Source organism: Melopsittacus undulatus, chromosome 1, assembly GCF_012275295.1.
Source record: "Melopsittacus undulatus isolate bMelUnd1 chromosome 1, bMelUnd1.mat.Z, whole genome shotgun sequence".
Classification (NCBI taxonomy): Eukaryota; Metazoa; Chordata; class Aves; order Psittaciformes; family Psittaculidae; genus Melopsittacus; species Melopsittacus undulatus.
The window spans coordinates 3370504-3389866 of record NC_047527.1 but is presented as its reverse complement, the minus strand read 5'-3'; the positions used below and the strand labels follow the sequence as shown (position 1 = coordinate 3389866).

Sequence of the window (19363 nt, the reverse complement as noted above, 5' to 3'; positions counted from 1 at the left end):
TGATCATCTACCTGCTAATAACATGGTATCTCCAGGAAAGCACTGTGACCATGAAGTATTGCTTTATGAGCACTGGAACAGGCAGGCAGGGAACCAAACCAGTCCCCTCTCCAGTCATGTTTAAGCCTCTCCTTTCAATCCAAATCCCACTACAAGCACCGTTTGCAGGCTGTGCTTTTTGGGACTACACAAAGTAGGGGGAAGAGACATAAATGCTGCCCAAAAGTATTTATTAGCTCAATCCAGTAGTTCTCAAGCTTTATAAGGCCAACAGAACATTTTCAGCCCCTCAGTTTCCCTGCGGAGCACTTCACACCTTTCTAATGGAAAGGAGTGGTTTTCCATGATGCTTCCATCAAAAACTCTACAAAGCCTCAAGTAAGACCTGGGGAAAATGACCTTTTTTTCCCTTAGAAGACACGTTTGAGCCATGGCTGTATTACAAAGACTCATTTGTCAGTGCTCCTTTATCAGGGTGGGTGGGATGTGAAGTGAATCAGAGTTCTTTGATTAAAAAGGGTTAAAATGACTATTTATGGCCCCTCTGTCCTGAACATCCATGCACTGTCCTGGCTTTCCAGCTCCTTCCTGCTTCTCTTTCAGTACTGCTCAACACCAGCTCTTTCAAGGCTTATGCCAACCTTTTTAGCATCTCCTTTGAGGAACAAGTCCAGCCTCCAAATAGACTTTCCCAAACACAACCTTAACTACAAATACATTGAGACTCCCTCAACAAGCATTCCATTGACTGTCATTTCCTTCTAGTCAGGGAAGATGGACACAGGCACCAACAAACTGGAATATTCACCCCCATAGCCAGTTCTGACAGGGGTTTCTCCACTTAAATGAGATCTCTGTGCAGACAGCTCAGATGGAAAAGCTGTCTAGGATGAAAATACACTTAATTTTATGCATTGTACCTATCAGGTATACAAGTGAAAGCTTAGTGTAGCATGAAGATAACATCTCTGAGCTGTAGAACAGTAATTCAGATGTATCCTAAGGGTTTAACAAACACACAGGAGGCATGGACTCCTTTGGCACCATAGAGAGAAATCATCTCATATGAAGACAAGACTAGATCCCGTAACTAGTTATTCTCAGCTCTGCCTAAGTTAAATTAAGATACCATTTCTGTGTTCATCCATCAAAAGCCATTTCATTTATTTATGATCTCAGGACCCACAGCACCAGCTGACTAATTGCATCACTTCTAATTTCAGATGGAAGAGGTTGTATCTACACATTGTCATCACATGAATGGGAGCTGGGATTTGAATGCTGTCACATCACCTACCTTGAGGAGTTACCCTGATCCCTAATCTTTAATTCAACTGAATCTTGCCACCAAGTGCATGAATTCCATAAGCAGCAGCTTCATAATGGAGACTTCCACAACTAATTCTCTTACTGAAATGCAAGACACTGAAGTTGATGTCCAGTCACTTTGCAGACCTCATTAAATCATCTGCCCACAGAACAAGTCAGGCATTCACAGACCAGCAATTCCCCATCCCCAAAGTCAAATGGTTTGTTAACCTCATGCACCTGATCCTTCCCAATCTCCAAAGTTCAATAAAGGCTCCTTCGGTTGCATTGAAATGCAAGTTTTATGTGAGATATCTTACCCGATAAATCCACGCTGCTCACAAACCCTGCACTGAGATGCTGCACAATACCTGGGAGCAGGAGTGCAAGGAACAGAAGTGCTGCCTTCAATTCAAAATGCACTTTAACCAATATGCTGGTGACTGCTTTTGGCACTTCCTGCTATGTTGTCAGCACAATTAACTTCTTATTCTTCAGCCTCAGAGATATGCTCAGGAATCAGACAGCGATTATATTTAATTTACATTAAATGCTATTAAGATCTTCATTAAAAAGCAGCCTTGAAACTCTACTCTCTGCAGCATTGTATTTTAATATGTAATGGTAACAAGATATTTCATTATTATTATTTATTATTATTATTATTATTGGCTTTCTTTATATTCCTCACCCCATGGAAGTGTGAAAGTTAATTAAAGGGGTGTCTCTGATGAATATAATTTGGTTCTGAAAAAGCCCTCCACACTTTAATAAATACTCAGTCCGTGGAGACACCGAGTACCTAAAATACACAGACTACAGCACTACTCTGAAAAGAAGCATTCTAAGAGTACAACCAGAAAGGGCATCTCATAGGAAGAATAACATCCCTTGCTGTGCATTGCTGTATGCACACAGATCGCAAAGACAACGCACTAAATAATACAAGAGGTACCACGCTGCTGCCTAAGAGTTTCCTATGGCGGGTGTTTTCTTTGCCAGGGAAGCACGGTCCATCGCATCCATAATCCCCAGTGCACAGCTGCTTAGAGTTTGTTCTTCCGAGCCATCATATCTCTAATTTATTTATCCAGTTCTCAAACGAGCACAGCAAAGAGGCAGATGCGATGACGGCTGCTTCCCTCCTCCGCAGGGACACAATGAAGGAGCTTAACTACTGTTTGCACTGCTTCTTTGAGACACTTGATGAATGACCAAGTCAACACGAAATAATCACAACCCCCATGCAACGGCAAACACCGACAAGGGAAAGGCTCCTCTCTGTCTCCCTGTGCCTGCTGCCAGTCACCATAATCCCAAAGAGCTTTGTTTCCTACTTCTAACAGGAAAAGGTATTTGCATCTGTAATACAGGATGTGGCTTATTTTGCTTATCCCTAATATAGGATCGATAATAAGTTTTCCAGGAACAGATCAAAAATACCTTTACTGTACCGGCTTAAACATAATTTGATTTAGCATCTCCTTCAGCACAGTGTAACCTCATAGCAATGGAGTTTTGTGCATTTAAGAGCTTGATGGTCAAGTAGGTTTGGCCACAGTTAAGCCAGTAGCTCAGCATAAATGAAACTGTACTTGTCCTCTCCACAGCTGCTGCAATGCTAACTGCAGTTTCCCTGTACAAAAAGAGGTACAAACTGTAGTATGAGGAGTAAAGCACTTAGTTGCATGACCTGTGGCTTAAGCAGAAACAGTTTGAGTATCTGTATTTACATACATTCCATTGTTGTTGGAGAGATAAACAGGTAAGGTGCACCAAGCATGCAAATGGAACTGTTCAAACCAACCTCTTCCCTGTCTCAGAGATGGATTTTGTGAAGGACTGATGTCTGTGGGAGCTGATGAAATACATGTATATAAAACTTCATGCATTGGCTATAGGGACAGTTGTGGAGTAACAAGGGGTATGTAGCTCCTGAGCCTCCTATTCCCTTTTCTCCACATCATCAAGGTGCTTAACTTCAGAGCAAAGCCAACAGAGGTCCTTCAGCATCTGTAGAGAGGAGAACCTCCAGCGGTGCTGCAGAGATGTCCCCCCTTCAGCAGTAACCCATCACTTTTGGGTGTCTCTTACACAACCAGGATATTCCTACAGCAAAGTTAAGGATATTTCCAGAAACAGATGATCCAGGCTGTTGTTTTCCATAGTTGCATTAGCAAACATTAATCTATAGGATGGATATGCCTCATTAGACCACTATAACTTCCTGCCCATAGACAGCCCTACACCTCATCCTCTAAGGCTGCTGGCTCTGCTTCTGCATGACAGTGAGCATCTCTGACCTATAAGTAATTATTGCAAATGCAAACAAAGCAGAAAGATGAGCTGGGAGAAAAGGTTATTGCATCAAGCCCTAAAGCATCTTTATAGCTATAGTCACCAAAGAAAGACCACAGCTACTTCTTCTGGCTCCAAACTGAAACTCACAATGCAGTTTCCCCCCCTGCTTCTTTGGGACCTGATTTGTGCACGTCGGGGCATCATTTACAACAGAGCGAAAGAACAGCTCTAATTCTGACCTGTCAGCAAGCCCCTTTGCATAGGTGTAAATCATCCAGGGGAGTAAAAGTCAAGAGAAAACCAGGCAGCTATTTCCAGGTTTCCAGCCACACAATATTCTATAATAAAAGCATCATAGATTTCCAATTTGCCTGTCACTGGAAAGTATTAAGAGATGTGGTGCTATTTTTCTTTAAGGAGCCCAGGGGATGCTCTGAGGCTGTGCAGGAAGAGAAGGGGAGGTATTTCAAGTCCACCTGGCATGGGTGCTGTGTCATCTTGAGGGATGAACATGGCTATAGGCTAATAGCTGTGTAGTTCAGCCGTTCTGGATTAAAACATATGAATTGTAGTCAAATAGCAGCCCTCACAAATCTCGCCAAAGAAATGCAAGCCCCAGCATATTATTATATGGTATTTTCCATAACTTTCAAGCATCTTCTTCTTGCTATAAATAATCAAAAATGAAGAGGAAGAAGATATAAGGAAGAAGTTCTTTACTGTGAGGGTGCTGAGGTGCTGGCACAGGGTGCCCAGAGAAGTGGTGAATGCTCCATTCCTAGCAGTGTTCAAAGCCAGGCTGGAGAGAGCCTTGGGTGCCATGGTCTAGTGTGAGATGTCCCTGTCCACGGCAGTGGCTTGGAACTGGATGATCTTAAGGGCTTTTCCAACTGAAACCATTCTATGATTCTATGATTCTATTGCTCAAATAAAGAGAATGCTTCCTCCCCTACAGCATTTGACCAGTTTTTGCAAGCAGCACTGACCTGCTACCAAAAACCTAGGCTTTTCAACTAAGGTATCTTCAGGACAGCACATAAGACCCCCTCTTAACCCTGCATCACCTACAGATTAGTTCAACATCACCTCAGACTCCCATCTGTCAAGTCATTACTGACAGCTCAAAGAGCACCCGAAAGGACCCCAAGGGAAGCAGCTTAACAATGGCATTGCCATTACTCACCTCTCAAGTTATTTTTCTCTCTTCCCACTCCTACTATTCCCAAGGAGGTTTGAATTGTACAAATTTCACTTTAAAAAAGCCCCATGGATCCTTTGTAAATGCTTTGCTAGCCCTGAACTACATCACACCTCCCTCTCTGCCATTATCCAGTAAGCTCTTAGCTTATAAGAGAGAGAAAATAATTCACCATCATTTCATATTGATGAATCCTGGAGCCTACTGATCATGATAGCATTTTAGGGGTATTTATTTTCCTTCAGGTGCTGATAAACTGCTTATTTCTCTTTAAATATTCTTGCAACTGATGTTGTACAGAAAGAGACCTTCTTCCTGGACTGGATTTCAGCAAAAGGCAAGCACATTCCTTCCTTTCCAGCCTGAGGACCTCAGCTGCCCTCCATGAGCTCTCTATATTTGCTGGTGTTTCTGTTATGACTGAATAATCCTTTTAGTCCCCAAAGATAAATGACATCAAACTGTGACTATTTTGATTGCTGTACCTGTGCTCTCTAATTCTGCCATGCCTTTCACATTTCTGCATTAAAAAGTGGACCACTGCTTAACATCTGTCACGGAAAGGTTACTGGGATGTATCCCTGCAGCACTTCTCAGCAGCATCGCCAAAGGTGCCTGTAACAATACCAGGATGTAATGAAGTGATGCACAACCTACATAGAGGTGTTGCTGCACATCTCCTCCAGTAATTTACTGTGGCTCTTTGCTAAAGCTTGTATCAGAGCTGTCTATCATAGAATCATAGAATGGTTTGGGTTGTAAAGGACCTTAAGATCATCTGCTTCCAACCCCTTGCCATGGGCAGGGACACCTCACACTAGATCATGGCACCCAAGGCTCTGTCCAACCTGGCCTTGAACACTGCCAGGGATGGGGCATTCACAGCTTCCCTCGGCAACCCATTCCAGTGCCTCAGCACCCTCACAGTAAAGAACTTCTTCCTTATATCCAACCTGAACTTCCCCTGTTTCAGTTTGAACCCATCACCCCTTGTCCTATCCCTACAGTCCCTAATGAAGAGTCCCTCTCCAGCATCCTTGTACCCCCTTCAGACACTTCAAGGGTGCTAATACATTTTATCACAATTTATACTCCTGTAGAAATTAGCTCCTGTATTTCAGAGTGGAATCAGAAGCAAAAGAATCCCGTGTCTCCCTGTGTTGGAAATTCCCAGCCATAAAACCCTCTATGGCAAGTGCTATGGGGATGAGCCAGGGACATGCACAGGCTCGGAATGCCACTGCAGATGGAGGTCCCATCTATTGTTTTTAATGGAGATTTTGTTATTTCATAATATTGCATAATATTTTATAACTTTTATATATAAATATATAAATTTATAATTTTATTAATTTTTATTTTAAGATATTGCTATTGTTTTAACCTCCATCCCAGTGGCTCTATCCCATACCGTTTTAGGGTCATCTGTGGTGTTAAGAGCTTCACTTCCCACTACACCACGCTTTCTGTCATTGATGGATATTGTTTTAACTGTGCCATGCTGCTATGTTATCAATGATACCTCGATACATCTCCCTCACTGTATGAACCAATCCCAACCAATGAAGCAATTTGGACTTGATGATTGAATGTGGGTGCACGAGTGTGCAAGAATGTGTCCAACATATGCACACAGGTAGAAAGGAGGTGACAAATGCACACGACATAACTGAAGTGCAGATTAATTTACCCTATTATCCTTGCTTCTTGGATTTAGCATTTAACATGCCTTAAATACTTGGTATAGCATTGTGAAAGGTAAAGATGAAGGGCACTTTACTGGTGTGAATGAGTGATCGATTGGTTTCACTCTCCTTGAGAAACTACACTGAAACCATCATTAATAAAAGAGACAGTGCTTTGTACCTTGGAGTTTGAACAGATCTGGTGAATGAAGATGTAGGTATTGTGAGGCTTTGTTCTGATTTAAATGCTGGTTTTGCTGTTTAATGTGTTTTCTTGCCAGCAAATTTTACTGTGGGAAGAGTAAGCAGATCAAACACACACAAAAAGGGAACAAATTACACAAATTTTTGAGATTAAACATTTTCACCCCACAAAATGTATTTTCTTTTTTAAAAATCCAACTTTTCTTAAAACCAGGCAAATTTAATGGAAAAATTAGCCCATTTCACTCAAACGACTGTGAGATGCTTTGCTATTTTGTGAAGTGAGCAGGAAATCAAAGACAAACAGCTTGAGATACCTCTCAGCTTGCTGATATTGTGTACTTCCAGTTACAGGGGTATTAAAGCACAAACACTCCTATGTGTATACTTAAACTACGCAATGTGCCTAAACCCGGTTCCTTGATCAAGATTGAAGTGAGAAAGAAAAGGCATTAGCAGTGATTGCACCACTGAAATTGTCAATGTGTACCAACGAAGCTGTCTTATAAAGCAGTGAAAAATGTCCACCCTTAGACTAGCAAGCAATCTAAGAAGAAAGGCAATGACCAAGCAATTCTTTCATAGTCTGAAGTGCAAACCCAGGTGGTTTATCATCTCCAAGAAGCTTGGCTCTAAGACTCAACAGACAAACATCCAGAAAGCATCGAAGCAGACCACAAACACAAAGGCTTTATGCACAACCATGGCAAGAATCAAGTACTATGGGTTTCAGAAGCAAGCAGGTTGTCAAAGGAAAATTGAAACTAGATGATCTTAGGTCCTTTCCAACCCAAACTATTCTATGATTGTGTAAGTTATACTGACACCCCGTTCTGCCCATTTGTCTGATGACAAATGAAGGAAATGTCAACATAAATCTCATAATGACTGATGCGTCTGATTAAATAGTCATAGAACTGTTTGGGTTGAAAAGGACCTTAAAGCTCATCCGGTTCCAATCCCTGCCATGGGCAGGGACACCTTCCACTGGAGCAGCTGCTCCAAGCCCCTGTGTCCAACCTGGCCTTGAACACTGCCAGGGATGGGGCAGCCACAGCTTCTCTGGGCACCCTGTGCCAGCGCCTCAGCACCCTCCCAGGGAACAGCTTCTGCCTAAGAGCTCAGCTCAGTCTCCCCTCTGGCAGGTTCAAGCCATTCCCCTTGGCCTGTCCCTACAGGCCCTTGTCCCAAGCCCCTCTCCAGGTTTCCTGCAGCCCTTTTAGGCACTGGAGCTGCTCTCAGGTCTCCCCTTCAGGAGCCTTCTCTTGTCCAGGCTGCCCCAGCCCAGCTCTCTCAGCCTGGCTCCAGAGCAGAGCTGCTCCAGCCCTCGCAGCATCTCTGTGGCCTCCTCTAGACTTACTCCAACAGATCTCTCTTCTCTCTCCACCTCTTTTTCCTCTCCTAGAACGCATTTGAAGTACAGTAGTATGGAGATAGGGAATCCAGCTGTAGAAAAGATGCTTTAAAGTACAAAGTGAAGTGCAGAGGTTATAGTTGGTAACAGTGCTGGGCACTGTTTTCCTCTGATTTTTAAGAGCAAGAGACAGGAAAAGAGGAAACCCTGAAGATAATATACAGCAAGAAACAGCCTTAGAATATGCTTGCTTGTAACTAGGATTTTTTTGCTGCAGCTTTGTTTGTTTTCATACCGCCCTTCATTCTTAAAAAGCATGTACCTGACTAAAAGGAATTGTGCTGGGAAGAGAAATGGATCTTGACAGCGTACTTACCACCTAGTGCTCTATCCTGTATACTTCATCTGCCTCTTTAAATCTGACATCTCTGCAACTTTCTGAACATAAGGGCAAGTTGTGCAGTGCAAGGGAAATTAATGTATTTATCCTGCACAGAGTGCAATAGGCTCCAAACACAGAGTTCCTGATTCCTAACTACATTTCTTTCTATTTCCTTCATTGTTCTCTCCATTCAACTTATGTTTCACTCTGCCTCACATTGCCTTTATAGCAACGGTTTAATTTAGCAGGCAGAAAGATGCGTCTGCCTCATTCCAGGAATGATTATGTCTCCAAGAAAAGAGACAGCATCTTAAAAGACATGCTACTGGTGAGGCTCTTCTGCTCATCAGCCCCAGAGTTCATCCATTTAATGTACCACAAGTTGCTTCTTCTCACCACCCTCCGACTGACCATAAGGATCATAAAGCAGCCTAGCAGTTAGATTACAGAAACACAAGGCACTTTATTGGCCCATAAAACACCTGCAAGAGCAGCCATGTGAATGAAGATCATGTTTTGTGGGGCTATGTTTTGCACCAGCACCCAAAATGCATTGATGCATGGTCCGTGACAGAACATCTTAGGCTGCGGGCAGAAGGATGTGCACCTATATGGGGAGAGCAATGATTAGAATACACCACCAGTGGTCCAAATAATTCAATCTCAGAGAGATACTTTCCTAATAATAATAGGGTACAAATACATAATAGAAGGACAAACAGAATAAAAGATATGAAGAGATTCATTATGTATCAGCAGTCTCTTGAGGCTTGTTTCAGGCACGGTAAGACTATCTTTTTCCGCTGGCAGAAAGCAATGGACCAGGTATATAATGAACTCAGATACAGCAACATCCTGTTTACAGCGAGGGACAAAGGAAATATCCAATTGTTCCAAAACATTCCAATGTGAAAACCGTAAGTCCCGTTATCAGAAACCTCTGTTGCTGATAGCAAATTTGTTCTCTAGGGGGAAAATGGATTCAGCTTAAGGAACACTGTTGAGAGTCCAATGCAGGTGCCTGAAAGAAGAAAATTACCTGATGGAAGGTCAATAATATTTCTACTCTCCCTGAATTGAGGCTTACGTGCAGAATAAAATATACCAGGGACTGATTCTCTCTCTCTTTCCTTCAACACAACCTATTGTACATGTAACAAAACTTGGTAATTATATATTTACTATCACATTGTGAAAATCACATTACATTTGTGCAGATAGGGGCATAAAAAGAAAAGAAAACAGAGAAAGTCTCGCTTGGTGCACCATAAAAGCAGCTAAAAAAGCCCCAATGTACTTCCTTGCAGTCTACATGCTTAAAACAAGCCTTCCATACTAAATAGTAAGTATACCAGGTTTAGGAAATAGCTGCCAAAGGGTTGTGCACATGGATCTAACTGGCAAGTTATTTAAACGAATACAGCTACAATATCCATTAAAGGCCCAATGCACAACAGGAGAGGTGTTACTGAGGCTTGTGATTGACTCTCCCTTGAAAAAGGATCTACCATCAAAACAGGGTCACTTGAACTGCAAGAAGCTAAAGGAAGAGATTGGGAATATATTTTCTTCCCTTTTTTTCCCAAATCGACAGAGGTTTGCTCAGCTGAAAACTCACTTCTGGAGAACAATGAAAATCTGGAGATCTTGGATAAATGATGATGACCTGGTTCATAAGGAGCAAAAAGATCTTTCCTTCCTTGCCAGTTAACCCCTAAAACAGCCCCTAAAACCAGTTCGGCTGCTGCCAACCTCCAAGTTGTACCATGTCTTTTGGCTGCAGCATCCGCTACATCTCTTCCCCCTCATCACAAAGTTGAAGATGTGAAGATAAGCCAGCCAAAGGTATGAAGTCAGCATGGGCAAGTTGTAAGATATTAACGAACCCCACTATTTTCCTTAACTGAGGTCTATGTCACACACCAAGGCCCCCAGAAGCCTACTCAGAGCTGGCCTTGCTCTTGAGCAAGGGCTTGGATGAGATGACATCCAGAAGACCATTACAACCATCACTATATTGTAGCTTGATGAGATCTGTTTAGTTCACTGGATTGATGCTTTTCCCAACCACTTTAGTCCAAGGGGATCTTCCAGCCTTGAGGGCTGCCTCTGGTCAACAGAGTTTATCAAGATGTTTGGAAAGCCACAAAGTAATCATGAAGTTTGTGGAGGGAAATAAAAATAATCACTGCTTGCTCATTATCTACTTCCCTGTCTTAATTACAAAGAAGAATTAAGTCATTGCAACATGGAAGAGTCAAAAGAATCTTGCATCTGGGGAGGAACAACTCCATGTACCAGTACAGGTTGGGGGTTGACCTGCTGGAAAGTAGTGAAGGAGAAAGGGACCTGGGGGTCCTGGTGGACAGGAGGATGACCATGAGCCAGCAATGTGCCCTTGTGGCCAAGAAGGCAAATGGCATCCTAGGGTGCAATAGAAAGGGTGTAGTTAGTAGGGCAAGAGAGGTTCTCCTCCCCCTCTACTCTGCCTTGGTGAGGCCGCATCTGGAATACTGTGTCCAGTTCTGGGCCCCTCAGTTCAAGAACAGGGAATTGCTTGAAAGAGTCCAGTGCAGAGCCATAAAGATGATGAAGGAAGTGGAACACCTCCCTTATGAGGAGAGGCTGAGGGAGCTGGGTCTCTTTAGCTTGGAGGAGACTGAGGGGTGACCTCATCGGTGTTTACAAACATGTAAAGGGTGTGTGTCAGGATGATGGAGCTAGGTTGTTTCCAGTGATATCCAGTGGTAGGACAATCGGCAATGGGTGTAAACTGGAGCATAGGAGGTTCCACGTTAACATCAGGAAGAACTTCTTTACTGTAAGAGTGACAGAGCACTGGAACAGGTTGCCCAGGGGAGGTTGTGGAGTCTCCTATGTTGGAGATATTCAAGGCCTGCCTGGACAAGTTCCTGTGTGATGTACTCTAGGTTACCCTGCTCTTGAGGGGAGGTTGGATTGGATGATCTTTTGAGGTCCCTTCCAACCCTTGGGATTCTGTGATTCTGCGATATACATTTAGCTTCACTTGCAAACCAGAAATCTCCTGCCCATACATTTCATCCCACTAGATTAACATTAATTGGGTATTTGCGGTTGTAGGCTCCTCTAAGAAACTGCATCAGATCACAAGCTTCTGCTTTGTCAGATCAAATTCATTGCCAGAGCTGAACCTTTAAGCCCACCTTACATCCCTACACTAAAGGCAGCCCAAAGTGATGCTAAACGCATCTGCAGCCGTTCTCAACCCAGCATGTTACTGTGACTTGTCACTTGTGACTGTCACAGGCAAGCTCAATTCCAGTTCAGATTTGGGCAAATCTTACACCCTTGGTGAGATATCATTTCCTGCCATAGATGTAACTTATAATCTGTGATCCTACTTGTCACCCAGATGGGTCCTTATCACCTGCTTCTCATCCATCTGCAGACATGGTTCAGCGTGATGCTGCATCCCCTCTTCCTCTTCTCTCCAGCAATGAGGACAGTTTTCTTTGGTGGCTGTTAAAGACACACTTAGTCAACAGCTCAAAGGAGCCTCATGCAACCAGTGTCACTCACAGAATGATGGTTGGATGCGCTTCTTGGACAACATCTCCTCTGTCACAACAGCAACATCCCATTTTTAGTTCTAAAGCACATTCCCTCCCAAAGAGACGTAAAGGAAGGGACCTTTTTACTCCGAGGGTGGTGAGGTACTGGAACAGGCTGCCCAAAGAAGGGGTAAGTGCTCCATCCCTGGCTGTGTTCAAGTCCAGGTTGGACAGAGTCTTGGGTGACATGGTCTAGTGTGAGGCTTCCCTGCTCATGGCAGGGATTTGGAACTGGATGATCTTAAGGTCCTTTCCAACACAAACCATTCTAGGATTCTATAATTCTGAGACAAAAATATTCTGTCAATGAGGGATTTTATCTGCCCTATAAACTTCCTATAAAAGGAACTTGATGAATCAGATGTATTTGTTTGATTACTCCATATCAATCTCTCACATTAATGTATTAAGTTAACGCAACTTTGGACGTGTGCTTTGTTTTTATCCCAAAGGAAGGTCTTTGGGACCTTTGTGGAAAACAAAACCAGCAATGCACAAAAGCAGCTTTTCAGCAATGATACAAAATCAACTTATCAGATGTCTGGATGTGTCAAAGGGAATATGATGGGGAAGGAAGTTTCAATCTCAACTTCTCAACCAGTCGTTACATCATTTTAGGGACTTATTTCTTAAGGGAAAGAAAAATAATACAGAGCTATTCCTTTTCCCTCCTGTCTCCCCTCCTTGGACATTTTGGACTCTCTCAGTGTTGAAGCTGTAGCTCTCCAAATGTGAATGGTCAAAAAACGGCAAGCAAAATGACTTGAAAAGAAGAATATCAATTAATCTACCAGTCAAATTCCCACAGACCAAAATAAAATCCATCTTTAAAGCAGTCAATCCAGTAATTTATTAACTCCCTTCTTTTATATCAAAGACAGCATGTCTTCATCTCCTGCTGGGTCATGATTCCAGCTCCATCACCTAGCATGGCAAGCTGAGAGCTGCCTAAATAGGTCTGTTCAGCTATACCTCTTATCAGCTACTCCTTCAAGCTGTAAGAGTTACTACTTCTATATAGTTGGGCATCAGCCATCAACAAGCAGTGATATAGTGCCAAGGGAATTCCATAGTTTTACTGTTAAATCAGACTAAAACATCATAGAACATAGAAGCATAGAATAATTAGGACTGGAAAGGACCTTAAGATCCCCTGCATCCCTTTGAGAGTCCTGATAGTCACTGAAGTCAAAACACCTTTACTATTCCCCAGCTGGCCTGGTAGTGACCACGATGGTAAATTAGAGATTATATGAAGTTTACGGGTGTTTAGACAATACTCTTTGTTAAGGAGAATCCAACACCTTTTAACATCCATCATGGATTACAAGCTGTTGTAATCCCATCTGTTTGCAGATAGGATGGTTGGGAGAGATTCAAGGTATTTATTTCAGTTCATTGCTAACAACACGGAACATCTTAGTGTCCCTCTGAAGCCACACAGATGTTAAGTATAACAAACAAGTAATAAAACTATGGATTCAGGAGAAAGCACTGACCACAACACAACCCCTTTCATAGATGTTGGCTTTTTCCGTTCCCTAATTAGCAAAATCAACTTCTTTTGTTAAAGGAAATAACTATCCCTTATCCTGAATCTTATGCCAGTCTCTTCTTTATACCGAGATCAAAAAAGTCAGGTCACCAAAACGTGCTGCCTTCCAGCCAACTGGTTCACATCACATACCCCTTTCTGCACTCTTGTTTTCTATTTCATAATTAGCTCCAAGGACAAGTTTTCCTCCACACTGATAGCACTGGCCAGGTATATGCTGCTCCCTATTTTAATGAGCCAGGTTGCGTCTATATTATCAGTTTTGGCTTCTTCTCTGCCTCAGTTCCTCATTCTGTTACACACAGAGGTCATTTCTGCTTCTTTTCTCTTGTGCACCTTGCCTGTTGGGACTGGAGGTTCTTGGGAGCATCACCCAGTCCAGCAAAACGATGCTCTCATTTGGGCTCTCACTGCAATACAAATACTAGCAAACATATTGAAATCTAATTTTAGGACCAGCATGTAATTGTATCTGAACTTACCTCCGGTCTTACACTGGCATAGATCCATTAGCTTTAATGGAATTACTCTTGATTTGCACCGGTGTTCTTGAATTGAGCTTTTGCTTTTCAGGATTTATACATTTTGTTCCTTTACCATTACAACGAGAAGGCAGCCAAAGTCATTCCCAACTAATTTTTTCCTCCAATAAATCCAAGCACTACTTTAGTTTATCTGGGTAACCTCCACTTGCTCTTGTACATCAGCCATCTAATTATTCATGGCTCCTGCAAGACCTTGCATTCCATTATGTCCTATCTGTCATCCAGGATGCCTGAGAGAACAAAAGGGGACAGGGTTCTCCACTAGATGCCTTTCTGGCCCTGATACAATTTTTCTTACTCATTTACAGGTGCTTTCTGCATAGAGGCTCTCTTTTAACCTCCTGAAATTTGTGTTCTACCTTTTAATTATAGCTCTCCATGACCCAGCTTGTGCCTATTAAAAGGCAGATTCAAAGAGGTGTTGCAAAAAAATTATGGCTTAGCAGAAACATAAAGAGGTGTTCTATATAGAATCACAGAATAGTGTGGATTAGAAAGGACCTTAAAATCATCCAGTTCCAACCCCCTTGCCATGGGCAGGGATGCCTCACCCTGGATCATGTCATCCAAGGCTCTGTCCAACCTGGCCTTGAACACTGCCAGGGATGGAACATTCACCACTTCTTTGGGTACCCTGTGCCTGTGCCACAGCACCCTCACAGTAAAGAACTTCTTCCTTATCTCCAACCTGAACTTCCCCTGTTTCAGTTTGAACCCATCACCCCTTGTCCTATCACTACAGTCCCTGATGAAGAGTCCTTCTCCAGCATCCCTACGGGCCCCCTTCAGACACTGGAAGCTGCTCTGAGGTCTCCACGCAGCTTCTCTTCTCCAGGCTGAACAGCCCCAGTGTTCTCACCCTGTCTTCATACAGAAGGTGCTCCAGCCCCTGAGCATCCTTGTGGCCTCCTCTGGACTTGTTCCAGCAGCTCCATGTCCTCCTTATTTTTAGGACACCAGAACTGTAGTTCAGTCCAGGAGGGAAACCATCACTGGTGATCCGATGGGTGATGAGAAAGCAAGAGGTGGGAGAGAGGTGTCCAGTTCATTCCATTAGTGCAAACCATTAGAGCACACCCACTCTGTAAATAACACAAAGTTATTTACTTCTTGGCTTCAAAGGGGTGGATTCATTTAGTAAATTAAGAAGAAAAGGGAAAGAGAAAATGAAGAGCTATCAATGCTTGGAAACAGTCATTCAATGGGAATAACCCAATCAGAGACAGGCAACTATATGTCAGAGAGGTGTCTGTTTCTCTTGGTTGACTAAAGAGCATTTATGTGCTACCAGCTCAGCAAAAACACCTCTGCTCTAACGTGAGAATCCCTCCTGGTGGGAGAAGAGCCCTGCTCACCTCCAGTATCTGCCCTTCTCCACAGGGTTGGAACATTTCCTTCTGTTCTGTGAACACCTCCTCAGTAAAAGCAGTTCAAAAGCCTCTCAGGTACCTGCCCAACCTCTCTCTCATTGCACAAGTGGAGCCCAAGGTAGCATACCAAAGCCTCAGAGGCTGCTTTCCCCAGTTCAGCATACTCAGGACTATTTTAATTGCATTTCTTTGTCTTCAAGTTTTCCTGGTGTCAACATCTTAGCATTCCTTCTTATCACTCCTCTTCCTGCCAGATTTAAGAGCTCTTAAATACTACAGCTCTTCACCTTTGACAGTGCTTGCACTCCATTACCAAGTCACTTCTAAACCCCATTTCTGCTAAACAGACTGTGCTAGGAGATATACTGAGAAACACCTTTGATTTTGTTACAGATCTCAATGATTTATTATGTTTCCTTTGGATCCTTGTGTAGAGTTTTGCCTTTAAAATAACGAACGCTGAAAACATCCTGCTCTGTCCTGATGCACAATTCCTGTGATCACCTTCCCACCCCACACTCACTAGTTAAATGTTCACAGAATCATAGAATGGTTTGGGTTGGAAAGGACCTTAACATCATACATCTCCAACCCCCTGCCATGGCAGGGACACCTCATACACAGAACCATTCACTTGCAAATGCCATCCCTGGGAATTCCTTGAGCCACATCAGGTCACTGCTTTGCAACACGCATCCCTGCTTTATAAGCATGGCTCATATCGCTTTCTGTTAGCGATAACTTCATGTTTAGCTATGTAGGAACATGCTGGTAGGAAGGGCTCAGCTCCTCCAGTTAGTTTCACTGACCTTTGTGCCAGCTCTGAATATTAGTAGAAGTATTTCTATAGTCAGTGCTGACACAGAGAAAACCCATTAGAAATGCTCTGGTTTCATTCCCATTCACTTTGCAGAGAGCTGTCACAGTCCTTATCCTGCTTTTCAAACTCAGTAGACCATAGAGGAAAACTTCTCTTGGGTGTATGTGTCTGTGCATGTACTGGGGGAGAAGAGGCAGAGAGATCTGGGACATAGAGACAGTTTTAGGTGACAAAGGAGCATTTAGTTCTTCCTTAGAGTGAGACCTGGGCATTTATCATTTGCCCTTAAGCCTCCCCATCTATGAAAAGGGAAACAGGCTTTATAGAATCACAGAATCATAAAAAATTAGGGTTGGAAAGGACCTTAAGATCATTTAGTTCAACCTCCTGCCATGGGCAGGGACACCTCACATTAAACCATATTACCCAAGGCTTCATCCAACCTGGCCTTGAACACTATCAGGGATGGAGCATTCACAACTTCCCAGTGCCTCACCACCCTCACAGTAAATAACTTCTTCCTTATCTCCAACCTAAACTTCCCCTGCTTCAGTTTGAACATGTTACCCCTTGTCCTATCACTCCAGTCCCCCTTGAATAGTTCCTCATCAGCATCCCTATAGGCCCCCTTCAGACACTGGAAGCTGCTCTGAGGTCTCCACGCAGCTTCTCTTCTCCAGGCTCAACAGCTCCAATGTTCTCAGCCTGGCTCCATACAGGAGGTGCTCCAGACCCTGATCATCCTCGTGGCCTCCTCTGGACTTGTTCCAACAGCTCCATGTCCTTTTTATGTTGAGGACACCAGAACTGCACACAATGCTCCAGGTGAGGTCTCACAAGAGCAGAGTAGAGGGGCAGGATCACCTCCTTTGACCTGCTGATCACACTCCTTTTGATGCAGCCCAGGATATGGTTGGTTTCTGGGCTGTGAGTGCACACTGTAAGCTCATGTTCATTTTCTCACTAACCAACACCCCGTATAAACCAGAGGAGACATGATATATGTCAGTCAGATCCCAACCTGGACAGCAAGGCAACGTACGGTAGCAGTGTCTCCTGTGCAGAGAATATATAACCCATGCATGGATCCATGACAGATCCTCACCCAGCCTCACAGTGCTCTCCATCAAGGAAAACCATCTGGGCTTCCCAGTGGGACTTAGGGAGGGTACTTGGATGGCCAAGCTCAAAGAGTGGTGGAAAACAGAGTTAAATCCACTTGGTAGCAATATGGCATTCCACAGGACTCACTACTGGGGCCAGTTCTGCTTAATAGGAGTGCACCCACAACAAGTTTGTAGGTGACACCATCAGGCAGCAGTGTTGATCTGCTTGAGGATACAAAGGCTCTACAGAGGGATCTGGACAGGCTGGATGGATGGGCCAAGGCCAACTGTATGACATTCAACAAGCCAAGTGTACTTGGGTCACAACAACCCCATGCAATGCTAGAGGAAGAGTGGCTGGGTGCTGTAGAAGCCATACTGGACTGATGATGTATAACGTATCACAAGGGACAAATGCCCTTACAACCCCTAAATGACTCTCCCTGGGTGTGCTAGTGGCTGAGCATCCTAATGGGATAAGTGGAAGTGTCTGCTCTTGTCAGCAGCAGGACATGAGAAAACAACACATCTCATTGTGCAGAACACACTGTTAGAAAGTGCTATTATTATGGACCATCAACCCAACCCACAGATACAGCTTAATTAAAGGAATTTAAGAGTCTTAATTAACATTACTAAAAACCTTTAGGTATTAAAATGCATTTGCAGAACAACTAGGGGTGAAATCTCTTTATTTCTTCCATGTTTCTTGCTAAATGCTTCTGAGCTCAGCATCCTCTTAGCTGAAAGCATCAATCCTTGCCAACTTTGCTATGCTTCTTCACTAGCCTCAGTCTAAATTGGAGTGACCCTCCATAAAACCCCCTTTCAGTGTGTGTGTTTCCCTGGATTTTGCAGGGATAGGGAGAGGTTTTCCTCTTTCTACTTATGAAAAGAACTTGTAAGAGCTGACGCAATCCTGGTTCTTCAGAAAGAACATGCACAAAGAACTGGTCCTCAAGTGCAATAAAACAAGAAAAACAATACAAAACAAGCAACTAAACCAGCCATGGGATTCTTTTCAAGCTGTCTTTCTTAGCCCAAAGCCTCCTCCCCATCAGTGCTTCCATGGCCACCCCTCCAGTTGGTTTTCTTATACATTCTGCAGGGCGAGAGCTTTTATCATCTGCATAATGGAGCTTAACTGTTCCTTCTGGTTAGCCAGAAGAACAGGCAGCCTGTATATTCATCAGCCTTGGGAAAGGGAAGTTATCACTGAGCAGTTATAGGAGCCAGCCAGCAGCTTCCTAAATACTTTAGGCAATAAAAAGTATTACCCCTGAAACCTTTGTTGCTGCAGTTACTGACTGCAAAGATAAAGGTGTTGTTAATGCTGGGGTAAAGTATGCGACTGCACTTCTGATTGACTTCACATATCTGCGTTGTCTTTCCTTCCTTGCTTTTTTAATGTTCTCCCTTATGCAAGACCCTGAGTATTTATTTTGACAGCTTACATTATTCAGCAAGCAATTAAACTTTCAAATGTATTGTGTTCTCATAGCTTAAAATAGCTTTGGCAACATCAGGAGGGTTTCTCAATCCTCCACAGAATGAAGAAAAAGAACATCTCTGTTGGATATTTTCTTTCCAGGTTGCTTTTTTTAAGCAAATACAATGTTTTACACAGTCTTCATGTTTTGACGTACTTACATAAACCAAGCAAATCCTACCCATGGCATTTCCCCAAAAAAGCTAAAATGGCAGCAGGCAAATAGAATATGATATAGTAAAATGGAAGGAAACAGGAGGAGAATGATGAACAAAGCAGACTGAGCAACTCCACAAGTTCACCTTGTCCATCCCCTGCACTCCTCTGGAAGGTGTTTCTCTTCATCAGGAACTGTAGTGATAGGAGAAGAGGGGATGGGTTCAAACTGAAACAGGGGAAGTTTAGATTGGATATAAGGAAGAAGTTCTTTACTGTGAGGGTGGTGAGGCACTG

The 19363-nt window shown here is 43.2% G+C and overlaps 1 protein-coding gene across 2 annotated transcripts in view; it reads right to left on the bottom strand.

Annotated features, from left to right (window-relative positions):
* Positions 1-19363, bottom strand: part of TSNARE1 (t-SNARE domain containing 1) — a 380410-nt gene that overhangs the window by 270334 nt on the left and 90713 nt on the right. The gene's annotated exons all lie outside the window — the stretch shown is intronic.